The following is a 13,224-nucleotide window of genomic DNA, read 5'->3' as shown; positions in this document are numbered from 1 at the left end:
ATATATATTTTATATAATATACATATATATATATATATATATATATATATATATATATATATATATATACATGTGACATATATATGTCTCGTGCAGTCAGCAGTGAGTAATCCCAAACCAATGGCGCTGTCTCAAACTATACCTACCTTTTCCGGTTTGTCTGATTTGTCGTTGTGTTTTCTGACTTGTTATTTTGTTTTCGAATTTGTCATTGTATTTTCTGAATTGTTGTTGTGTTTTCTGAATTGTTATTTTGTTTTTTAGATTTGCATTTGCGTTTGTAATTTGTTATTTTGTTTTCAGAATTGTGATTTGTTTTGCACTTCTTGGTCACCGTAGTTCTGTCTTAAGATGCACCGTTTTCACTTTATTGGATATTGGTGAAGAAAGCTAAGGTATGAGTGTTCATACATATTATCTGAGACAACATTTGTACCTTTTTTTTCTGAGAGTGCGCGGATGTTCAACACGACGTCTTATTGTGATGCACATGTTCACTTCTTCTCTAGAATATGTCTACTGAGATACCTTCATTTGATCGACTGTTGGATGTATCCCTCACTGCTTATGATATCACACAATCCTGTGCTTTTGCAGGGCTGCCAACTGTGGTTGGGGTTGTTTTGTTAAAAAAAAAAAAAACTTTTGTCTGACAACTAGACATGCTTAGTAGTGAACGATATGATACCTGGTGCTGTGTTTTATCATAGAATTATGTAAAATAATACTGAAAAACAAATAACTTTTGACCACAACGAGAATAAACAATGTACTGCATGATGATGATGATGAGAAACAGGAGCCCAAATCCAGCTGCAACTGCAATAGTGGCATACAAACCAATGATATACATTATATTCCAAGTTGTATCACTTTTTAGAATGTAAGGATGCGTCTGGAAGTCATTGAAAGTAACAATGTGCTACACCCCATCTAGATCTGGATACCTGTCAGTAATGTGCAACTTGGACCCTATACTAAAATAAACTTGAAGTATACTACTTTTTGGTAAGGGATGGCAGTGAGTAGATGGTGTACACATTAACAGTTCTTGACTAATTCTGAGTCTTGTTTTAAACTGAGGAACTGCTTCAACCAGTTTTTTTTTTTTATAGAGAAAACTCAACAGATCTCAATAGAGAAATGTTAAAGACACATCAGCATCTCAGGTGTCAGTTGCTCAAAACGGTGGCTGAAATGAGGACAGAACTTAAAACTATCTGAACAGGTAAGTGTGATTGACGAATACTGTTTTCCAACCCCTTTTTTAGTTTCACATATTAGGAACTGTGTTTTTTTTACTCTTAACCTCAGGCTAGTCTAGCGATTCATTAAAGGAACAGTAAGCTGTATTGGCTAAATAATTTAATAACCCTACACATTTGTCAATTTAAAATTAAACAACCTAGTAGCATTGCAACCCTTCATTGTTGTTTCACATGCAAAAGGGATGTTTATTTACACAGATAATGGTGTGATCATATTTCCATGTGACATGTTTTTGAACCTTGTACTGTACATTTTTTGCCAAGGTATTTTTGGCATATACTGTTCAGAAATGGTGTTGATGTCCAGACAAATTGTCCGGACAAACTTGTGCCATGCTTGTAATGTAGAATGTGTTTGGGGTTCAGGATATTGGATTGCATATGTTTTATAGATTGCCATATATAGCTTCTCCCTGGGTAGTGTTGAACTGTAGGTTCTGGTAGATTGGGTCTGATTGGCTCTCATCATTAGACTTGGTTCTGGATTTCTTTATGGTGGCGTAGGGTCTGTCATCAGGAGCGTTCTGATAAACAGCATTAGCCTAAATCAAAGACATAAAGCATCATTCTATTGGTAATAAGCTGTTGAAGTGGCTTGTAAAGTATAAGCAGAAGTTGTGATTGTGGTGGCTCAGATCTTATGATGTTTCTGTGCTCCACTCACCTCCTCGCTGTGATGGGAATTGTATATAGATCTATCAATAACACATCCTGAAATAAAGCAAAGAATACAGTTTTTTAACTGTCTTTTAAAAATAGTTATATATATAATAGATTTTTTGGATGTAGTATTTAAATGTTTACACACTTGTCTTCTTGACTCTCTTTCTGCACTGACAAACAGTGACCAGTCCAACTGCACACAAGATGACCATGATGGCCAGACCAGCCGCAGCGTAAGGAATATAATATAAAGGCACTGGCAATATATGGACAATTGAGGATGATTTTTTGTGTTCAGCACCTATTGTAGAAAACATTTGGGTCATACCATTTTTGATTTACATTACATAACATACAGTATGTGAAATGTCAATATTTCAGTTTTGTCAATGTCAGTTTTTTTGCATGCTGGACCAGATTCTTTGACAAAACCTTTAAAAAGAGGACTTAACAACATCAGTAAACCCTTAAGATAGAATGCAGGCATTGAACTAAGAGGTTTGACTACCTGTTGATGTCAGTGAGAGTGTGCTGTCCTTAGTGGCTGAAGATAAGAAAAAGGAGTGTCTTGGTTTAGTCGAGTGCATTTCAGTGCTTGTTTGTGTTTCCATCACCCTGTGATGAGTCACTTCTTCCCCGTTTCCAGCGTTGGCTATTTGTACGTTTTAGAGTAATTTCAAAGACATGTCTGTATTTCTGGTGTCAGCCTAAAGAATAGCTCTTCAAAACTTCTTAATTTGCCATTTAATATGAAACAACATGGTCGTACTCAACCATTCATTACTTTGTCTCACATGCAATATTGCTATTAGGAATATAAGATTAATCATCTGGCAGTGTAATGAAATGCATAATATTGCTCATCATTCTTACCTTTAGATACTATCAGGATGACTTTCTTAAATGTGTCTGGACCAACTCTATCCACTCCACACCAATAAATCCCAGAGTCGGACTCCTGTAGATCAGTGATGTTCACGGTGAAGTTTCCAGCTCCATAATCTTTCAGTGTGTATCTCCCTTTAGGTGTCTGGTCAGACTTCACAAATATATCTCCGTATCCACATGGATCTCTGCAGAAATACTTTTTGTTGGTTGAAGCCCAGCTGTGGGAACATGTAATTGTGATGCTTCCTTCACTGTATCCTTGTCTAGAAATTTCACCAGTAGTTGAATTAAATTCTGTTAGATAAACAAATGTCTGTTAGGGTTAGGGAGTTTGTAGGAAATATTGTGTTGGTACTGTCAGTTCCTCTTCAAGACTCTTCGGTTTCAGTTATTCATTTGCAAAATAACTTACTGTTACACTTACTGTACTTTTGGTCCGGAGGAACATTACAACAGGAAGTGTAAATGCTTCACAACCACTGTATTCATTTCCTATAAATGTGTTATTTACAGCACAAATGTAAACTGACAGATACGATCAGTGGAGAAATTATTTGGTCAGAACAGGGGTAGACAAGTTCGGTCCTAGAGAGCCACTGTCCTGCAGAGTTTAGCTCCAACCCTAATCAAACACACCTGAATAAACTAATCAATGTCTTCAGGATTACTAAGGCTACATAGGTGCGCTTTTTTCAAGGTTGGAGCTGAACTCTGCAAGACTGTGGCTCTCTAGGACCAAACTTGCCAGAGAGGTCAGAGAGATCAGGCTAACACACATTTAACACACATTAACTAGTTTGACATTCTGTAATCAGCTAGAGGTTATTGCTGTTTTTCACCCATGTCTCCATTTGGGTTTTGCCATACTTATAACTGTTAACCTGGAGCCATTAGGTTTTTATCTTTTGTTCATTATTATTTGCACTTTTATAAGTTCAACATGTTTGATAATAAATTGTTGCCATGTCTGCTTTGGTTGTTGTAAGTATTGCAAAATTGTACAGAAGCAAACAAACAATATGGTCTCTTCTTCACTCCATTTAATTCAATATGGTTCGATCACTGTTCAATTAAATTAAACCAAATGCGTAAAAGTTTGTTAGACTCACTAAAGCACATTAATTTTAATGAATTAAGTAAGCACTGTTCATAAAACGTCTCACTAGGGCTGTGCGATATTGAAGAAAAATGCGATATGCGATAACTCATTAAATAATGCGATATTCGATATGCGATACGATAATGCTTAAAGTGCCACATGCTCAGATGAAACAGTTTTACTCAGCTGTTGCTGAGTCAGTTCTGTGAACTTCTATAACTATCTTGTGTCATATATATTTGTATGTATGTATGTACCAAGAGTTCCTGTAAAACCACAACAAATGCCTTGTGTTTGCGCACACTTAAGTGGTGAATAAAGCTCATTCTGATTCTGATTCTAATAAGAAAGCACCCCTACAACAACTTCTGAAAGTGAACGGTAGTGTTTTACTCGAGCATTACATACAAATTTCATTTTAACATGAGTTTAGGAACTGAATAATAAAAATGAAAAATACAACACTGCTTAGAATTTACTCTTTGAATTCAATATGCACTGATTCTTATTTAAGCTACAAAAGTTATTTAGGTAAGAACAGTGAGTGATTTTCTCTTTGTCTTTTGTTCAAGCTCTAGCGATATGCATATTGCGATATGTACATTTGCGATATTTCGATAATTTCGATATATTGCACAGCCCTACTTCTCACTGTACACTAAAATATGTCTTTTTTAAGTAGATGAAACAATTATTTAAAAAATAAAACAAAGATTATTAGGGTATTCAAGAAAATATTGTTTCAGATTTTGTAATTCAAAATTTCATGTTTGTTTCCCAAAGTTACAAAAATTGTAACTGTTTGTGAAATTTACTAGCAATTTTTGAGTGAAAATTGTTTCCACACCAACTGTTTTTCAGAGTACTTAATCGCTGTAACATTTAACATTCATTGGCTAATTTAAAGGGGTCATCGGATGCAAAATTCACTTTTACATGTTGTTTGAAATGAAATGTGTGTTGGCAGTGTGTGTACACAACCACCCTATAATGATAAAAATCCACACAGTGGTTTTTGAAAAATATTGATAAATCATGACCCCTTTCTAAAATCAAGCCGTTCTCAGATTCTTGGCTGTGTGATGTCACACAAACCCAGGCCCCTCCCACAATTGTTGATTGACACTAGTGTTTCACCTTAGACCCGCCCTGAGTGAGCTGTCATCAGTCCACCATTGTTTCACTGCCGGAGCAGATGTAGACAAGAATGTCTCCTAAGCGATTGAGGTGTTTTGTTGTTGGATGTAATATTGAACATAGCAGTCGTCATTTACTCCCGACATCTGAGCCGCTGAAGACGCAGAGGATTAGCTTTGCTTTTGAAGGGAATACGTCCTCTGATCTACCTAAATGCGTCTATGTTCGTGCGAATCATTCATGATCCAGCTTCACCTCCAGAAGCGAGTATAATTTTTTTTTTAATGAATTTTGCAAATCGCCTTTCCTAGTAATGCACTAGTTTCATGACGAATGCGGCTAAAGTTTACTCTCTCTCAGAGAACTGCGCATCACCCCACAGAAGAGAGGGGTGGGGTGAGCGGAGCTCATTAGCATTTAAAGGGAAATGCACCATAACGGCTTGCTGTGAACAGAGCTGTTTTTGGCAGGTTTAAAGGGTGTTTTTTACACTACCATTGAGAAATTTGAACCAAACTATGTTATAGACTTTTCATTAAGACCCTAAAGAATCATATCAACTTGTGGAAAATGGGCATCCGATGACCCTTTTAAGGGAACCCTAAACTTTTATAGACTTACAAAAGTAAAATATTGCTTTACCCAGGTTAAAATGTACTCTTAGCCTGGGGGTTTGCAGTAACTCATAATTATATGTGGAAAAGCCTTAACATGGCCCTGAAGAAGATGAGGTGCTTTTAAAGGCAGGGGTCTGTGGAAAAACTTGCATGCTGTTTTTTCCTGCTTAAAGCTCTTGTTTTCTTTCATCATTCAGCAAACTGAATCACACATCTATAAAGAACTTACCTGACAGAAACATCCAAAGCCAGAGAACACGGAGGAACTTCATTTTGAAATGGGATCCTATTATGTCCAGTCTATTCCAGATTTCGTTTTTAATGCTGTGATACTGACCAACTGTTGGCGATGTTGGAGCTCTGTTATACCATCAAGCGCAGTAGTAAACATGTATGCCTATGTTCTCCTGTGCACTCTTTCTCACATGTAAGCTGGCTTCTAGACGCCCACACACTCATATCCACAACCTGACCACTTCCTCTTGATATAACTTTTGGTTTGAATGGACATTCCCTTTTCACACAGGACCAGGGTCAGGTTAGTTCTGCCTGTCGTTGATGATAATGTGAGGTTTGAGGGTTCATGGTAATTAAAATCCTTGCATGGCATTTTTAGGTTGTCAGCAGAATATTTCAAACTAACTCTCTTTGATTAAAAAAAATACAAAAATACTATTAATGAGAGAGTACAAAGAAAAATCCATCTTCTAAACCATGCCTTTACCCAAATACAGAATGATAAAACTACTAGTACCGGTAATGTTACTTTAAAGCTGTTGGGTGTACATTTGTCATTCACCAGTGAATGTTAATTTATCTGTACACAAAGAAAAGTGCATTACTGTTTTAATTAATGTTTTTTGTTTATGAAGTTTTCATCTCTAGCTTTCTAGTTTGTAGTTACTTATTGTAAATGTAATTTTAATGCTGTCAACCTAAAGGAGATTCATTTTAAACTCTGATTTTTTTTTGTCAGAAACTACATGATAAAATATATTCAGCTTTAGTGTAGTGTAGTAAACTGCTATCAAAAGAATAGCTTGCAAAGCCACATAACTTTCACTACCCGCTTCCCTCAAAATGAGGTGTCTCATTTTCACTTTCTTTGATATTTTGTTTTTTGGTTGCTGTTCATATATGTAGTTTTAGTCTCTCTGGTTGTTTGCAGAAGTTTACAGAAGATTCCAGGAACTAATTATTGAATTAGGCTGTTGTGTGTGTGTGTGTGTGTGTGTGTGTGTGTGTGAAGCTTATTCATATAGCAGACATTTTGCCTGTTACAAATGATGAACAATAGCAGATGAACAGAAACAATGTATCGTCAGCTTTATTATTATTATTTTTTTTCAAAATTCATTCTTTATCTTAAAAAAAAAAAAACATTAAACAGTGGCATAACACACGTGATGCATGTATAGAGCAACAAATAAAAAACTGCCTTAACATAACAGTCTTAATGCAATTGCAAAATGGATTACAGTGGATTGTAGGCAAGTGATTGAAATTTGCTCAATGATATGCAAATAAAATAAGCAGTATATATTGACATCTAAAGCCACTTTTTATAATGTCTACACAGTAATGACTTATCTTCATTTGGGGGCTTTTGTCAGCAAATATAAATGTGGTTTAAGTTATCTGTACACCTGTATATTATGTAGTTCTGACTGACAGACCTAGTCTTGGAGAGGATGCAGCTCTTCTGATTAAGTTGGGATGATCATTCTGCCATCAAGGTGTGCAGGATGTTAAACGTCATGAGCTAATATTTGATATTTGATAATACTTGATTATTTAATAATAAACTTGCATTTTACAGGCTTGTTGAATTAAATGTACTTGTCTTGAACTTGAGATCTGGGATTGTTGGTCTAGAGACCGGTACTCTGAACCTTATTAATTGATGCAGCAATCAGAGATTTCCATATACTTCACTTGATTGGACTGTGCTGAGGTTTAGATTCTGATAGACTGAATCTGATTGTCTTTTTCTGACTTCAGTGTTGTCTGTAGATTTCATTTCTGTGCTGTTCTGTGCAAAAAGAAGGCACATTGTTAATGTGGTTGCAGGCCATTTGTAAAAGGATGTAAAGATTAGACATTCGACAAGAGGTAAAGATGTTTAGTTCCTGTTTGTTGTCAGTATCTGCCTTGCAGAATCACTTTCATCACTCACCTCTTCAACTTCGCATGCATTGTTTCTGTTGACAGGCATTGCTGTTGCACAACCTAAGAAAATTTTAAAAAGAGACGAGAGTATTGGCTAATTTTTTACAATTCAAATCAGGCATTGAGTTGATATTTAGCACAGTCTGTGTGTGTGTATATACATGTGCACATACTTTCTGAGGTCTCGACTCGCTTTCTGCACTGATGAACAGTAGCCAGTCCAACTGAAAATAAGATCGCTGCTATGACCAGACCACCGACAACATATTGTGAAGTAGGCCTATGTGCAGACACTGAGGAAGTGAGAGAGAAAATTGGCATAAATCGATCGTCAGATCGAATAGGTATACTACCGAACTTTGCTTGGAAATTACTCGAAAACATCATCTTATATAAATCGGTGGTTATCAGACCTGGTCCTGGAGTAACCCTGGCAGATGCCATTCTGGTTCATTGTTAGCCTTGCTAAAGGCTGCTAAATGTGTACTGTACATGGTTTATAAAAAGGCTGAAGTTGTTACCTGTTACTAAGGTTGAGAGTTTGAGGGCATCAGGGCTTGAATCTCTAGAGGTTAGGCGTGCTGTGGTAGATGCAGATCCTGAATGTGCTGCTGGTGTAGTTGTGTGTGAATCCAGGGATGTTTGTGTTTCTTTGTATGGTTGTGTGGAAATGGTGATGCTTTCACTTGAATTTATGTGTGAGGAAAGAAAATGTAATACCGCCAAGAAAATAGGGAAAGACATTGGAGACAAGTTGTCATTCTTACCTTTAGATACCATCAGTCTGATTGTGTTATATGTGTCTGTTACAGCTCTCTTCACTCCACACCAGTAAATACCAGAGTCTGACTCCTGTAGATCAATGATGTTCACGGTGAAGGTGCCATTTCCAAAATCCTGCAGTCTGTATCTTCCACTAAGTGACTGATCAGATGAGACCAGAACACCAGTTTTATATGTGCATGGTTCTCTGCAGAAATATTTGCTGTTTTTTAATGCCCATTTATGGGAACATGTAATTACGACATCTTTTCCACTGTGTCCATGTATATTAATCTCTTTGGTGATAGTAATCGCAAATCCTGTTGGATTTAAAAAAAGAAAGAAAAGATCTCAGTATTTCATTAAATTCATTTTAGATTAACATCACAGCGAGTGATGAGTTACATCTGATTAATGATGTGTGCCAATGTAGAGATTGTCCCGTAAGAAACACATTTTTTTTTTAAAGAAACAAAATTTGTAAACTTAATAAAGGGAGCCATGAGAAAACTGACCTGACAGAAAGATCCAGAGCCAAACAACACAAAATGACTTCATTTTGAGCTCTAATTCTGTTGTGTGTGAGCTTTCCGCTTTAACCGAGCCGCCTTTAAGTCTCCAGATAATGGAGGGAATGGGCATGTTTGTGTCTTCAGAGCCCTGAAATACCACAGATGCTTGCAGATGACCACTTCCGTTGTAATGCATTGGTCTGAGCAGTAATGTTTCTGTCTGTATGTACTGATATATCAGCACACTGAATGCATCTGAAAACTTACAACATCCTGTAGTTGTCATTAGTGGTTCTAGTTCAAGACACACAGTGGCCACTGGCTAGTGCCGAGCTAATTTTGCCAACCCAGAAACACTTGTTGTTTGATGAAAAGAGGTATATTTTGAGATGGGCCATCTGTATAAAAGCTTAGTTATTGTATACTGCAATTATTATTATTCTGGTAGAGGTAAAATGATTTCAATATAAAATTACACATAGGAGCTTTTAAGATGACACTGAGAAATACACAACACAATACTAACTGGTTAATGCATGTAAATAAAATAATTATTTAGAAAAACACACGTAGAGACTATGATTATGAAGTTTTATTGGCATATGGTAATGTTTACATATTGATAGTTGAACTGATATCTATGAGTTGCAAGGTTGTCCAAGATAGAACCAAACAGCCATGCAAAATATGATTATATAAAAAAAACTCAGGACCAGGAATTGTCAACAAGTGGAACAACAATTATCTAGCCAAACAAACAAAAAATAAAAAGAAACAGAATCAGACATAGTGCCCCGTGGTCATACAAGGAAGTACAAAATACTTGTCACCTATATACATGTATTCATAAATAGATTTTTTTTCTTCATAAACATTTTAATATTTGAGCTTCTAGAATGCCTTTACTCGACATGTGTTTTTGATCTTATAACCATCAGATTTAGACTGGTTCTCTGAATTTCTTTCCTTAACACTAGGACCAGAGATTTCCATAGAGTGCATGTGAATTCTCGTAGACTCAAGTTCAAGTTGAGCTTTATTGTCATCTTCTCAGTAGTCACCGGCGAAAGCTGTTGTTTGTACTCACTGCCGAAAACATTTGACCCCGACGTAGACTGAATATACTTGGCTCTTTTGCTCTTGTCTGGTTGTAGTCCTGTTGATAGGTTTTATCTGTGTGCTGTTTGTCTCGGGAGAGCCATTCTCATATACACGGTCGTCCTGCATCAAGAAAACACAAGTGCACTGGGTCATTGCAAAACAATATGTGGCTGGGTATTTTTGATCAGATTTTTAACTCAAACCGTTGCAGTCTGTCAGTCTTATAATGGAAGTGAATGGGAATCACGGCTTTGAGAGTCAAAAAAACATACACAAACAAAACCAAATTTAACCCTGCGGCTCGTGATGATGCATTGATGTATAAAGACACAAAACGATCGGTCTGTGCAAGAAACTGAACAGTATTTATATCGCTTTTTACCTCTGATTCACCATATGCACTTATAAGTCTGCGATCTGCTGTAAAGCAAGAAGAAGAAGAAGACTCGTCATGCGCCTGCTGTTGAGAACGCGCTCAGGACTCGTCAGTGAGTGATGTACACAGTCTTTGGCATCACTCACGTCTTCAGCTTTGCTTTCATTGGGCAGCGTGAAGCCTGTCAACAAGCATATGGAAACATATTAATGGCTCTATTTAATTGTATTTAAATTAAATTGGTTTTAAAATGTTGATATTAGACAGGGTTTGTTTATATATGTGCACATACCTTCTGATATCTTGAATTTTTTTCCTGTGCTGATGAACGGTGACCAATCCAACTGCAAATATGATCATGCCCAGACCACCGACAGCATACAGAACAGCCGTGGCCAAAAGTTTTGAGAATGACACAAATCGCCGCCATGGAATTATAAGGTTCTATCTGCATTCTGAGTGATTTTGAGATATTGAGCTTCAAAGATTTCACATTCCATATAGCAAAAGTGATATGGGGAACAAGTCTCTTTCATACATGAAAATGACAGAGACCCTAAATGTATTCTAAAAGTACAATATCAAAATTCTCTCAAATTTGTAAATGGGGATTTTTGGAACAGGTCAAATGCAGATAGAACCTTCTAATTCTAAAAAGTCATTTTCCGCTTGGAATTATAAGGTTCTATTTTGCAAAACACGAATTGAAGCAACAATTTTCAAGAAATACAAACAGTTTACTTATAATTTGTTTTAAAACATAAAATTAGTGTATGAGAAAGGTAAATTGAATGCTTTTTATGAAATTTATTTCATATTTTAGGACAAATAATTTTTTTTCTTGTTCAAGTAAAGCATAAAAGGCAGTGCTAACTATTATGTCCAGTGCAAATGTTAATTTTATGCAGGAATATGGTGGGTAATTAAACACATCATTGCAGGAACGCAGACTTATAAGTGCATTACCCCCATAAACCAATTTAATTTAAATACAATTAAATAGAGCCATTAATTTGTTTCCATATGCTTGTTGACAGGCTTCACGCTGCCCAATGAAAGCAAAACTGAAGACGTGAGTGATGCCAAAGACTGTTGCCTTGTCCAAATGCCCACACTTGCAGTCTTTACACTTGACCACTTGACTACTTACATGACGTATTTCCTGTGTGTTCAAGTGAGCATGAAGACCACAAGTGTGTGTACAACTTTTCATTACCTGATGGGACACACTTATAGTGTTGTAAAAGCGCAAAGTGTTTACAGAGTTTTATTATTATTTTCAATACTTTGCATGTTAAAATCAACTTCTAAATGTCTGTTCAGTAGTCCTATAGATCAGTGTTTCCCAACCTTTTTTTAGTCGCGGCACCCTTTGGAAATTTTAACAAACTTGTGGCACCCTACAAAATAAATTTTGTCACAATATTTGAATTTCTAACTTCGATATGATCATTTGAAAAGTATAGATATTCGGTACAACAGGGAAGAACTGCAGAATATAATGTCATACAGATATTTTTAATATTATTAAAAAATGTTGTCCATCAATGGTGGCAATCAGTAGGCTAATTTCTAATGAAGAGATCAATTTATATGACAGATTTTAATGTAGGCTTTTATACATATGTAAACATTATTTAATTACCACTATGACTAGCTATCTCACACATTTTTGTTCACTCAGTGTTTTTTTAATTTTACAGTGGGGTAATTTTGGTGCAATTAGTTCTTCCCGAGTCACATTAAAGATTTGTTCAAAATGAACGAATCGTTCAAGAACGACCCAACACTACTAAATAAAAACCTTGCTGCTCAAATAAGGCAATGAGGCATTAAACAGTCGGACAGCCCACAAATATATTTATTTACACAATAAAAAAACACATTCAGTTATGAGATCTTTGCTTACACCAAACATGCAGTTTGTAGTCCACAATTTTTTTTGAAGCATGTAGAGTATTTTTTTTGTAAAATGCACAGTGTTATAGGTTACTGTGTCTTCTGACCTTGTACTTGGTCCACAACCTTGAGCATGCATGCTAATGGCTGCATATGTAAATGACTGTTGTACAAGTGCTGGGGATTGTGTGTGTATTAATCTGCAGATGGGTCTCTGTGAGCTTCTTGTAATCACCGGCAGTGTTCAGAGAAAAAAAATAATACTTTTCTGTATTTTAGATATAATCACAAGTCAATTCACTATGTAACTGCATTTATGTCCATAAATAACGTGCTACACAAATGGTCCACTAGAGGACAGTATCAAAGGAGATGTACACAGTTATTGCTAAACATACATACAGCATTACATAGAATCATTTACTGATATTTGACAGCTAGAAGACTTGACAATGAACAAATAGAAAGCTAACAGCTCTACCATGTTTTGTCAACTTCTGAGGTTTGTGCAATTGAATGCCTTATTACAAAACACTATTGTAAATACGCATACTTTGAAATATTATAATAAGTATTCAGATTTTTGTCTCTCACCTCTGTAGTATAAGCGGTGTCTTGGATTTCAGCATCAACTTAAATTTTAAACAGTAAAAAAAAAAAAACTGCATTAGACATATTGTAGGCAATATTTTATGAAAAAGTGCCATGCATTTGTGCTTACGATCGGAGCTGT

The 13,224-nt window shown here is 36.0% G+C and overlaps 1 long non-coding RNA gene across 1 annotated transcript; it reads right to left on the bottom strand.

Annotated features, from left to right (window-relative positions):
• Positions 1 to 1,608: 1,608 nt before the first annotated feature.
• On the bottom strand, positions 1,609 to 2,146 carry LOC107700814 (uncharacterized). Its single transcript, XR_001635576.1, has 3 exons — positions 2,077 to 2,146; positions 1,933 to 1,979; positions 1,609 to 1,810 (listed from the first exon to the last, which is right to left on the bottom strand). It is a non-coding gene; the product is annotated as an uncharacterized LOC107700814 (long non-coding RNA).
• Positions 2,147 to 13,224: the final 11,078 nt, after the last annotated feature.

This window comes from Sinocyclocheilus anshuiensis, unplaced genomic scaffold, assembly GCF_001515605.1.
Source record: "Sinocyclocheilus anshuiensis isolate Anshui unplaced genomic scaffold, SAMN03320099.WGS_v1.1 scaffold1127, whole genome shotgun sequence".
Taxonomy (NCBI): Eukaryota; Metazoa; Chordata; class Actinopteri; order Cypriniformes; family Cyprinidae; genus Sinocyclocheilus; species Sinocyclocheilus anshuiensis.
The sequence above is the reverse complement of the archived record's forward strand: the minus strand, read 5'-3'. Positions and strand labels throughout refer to the sequence as shown.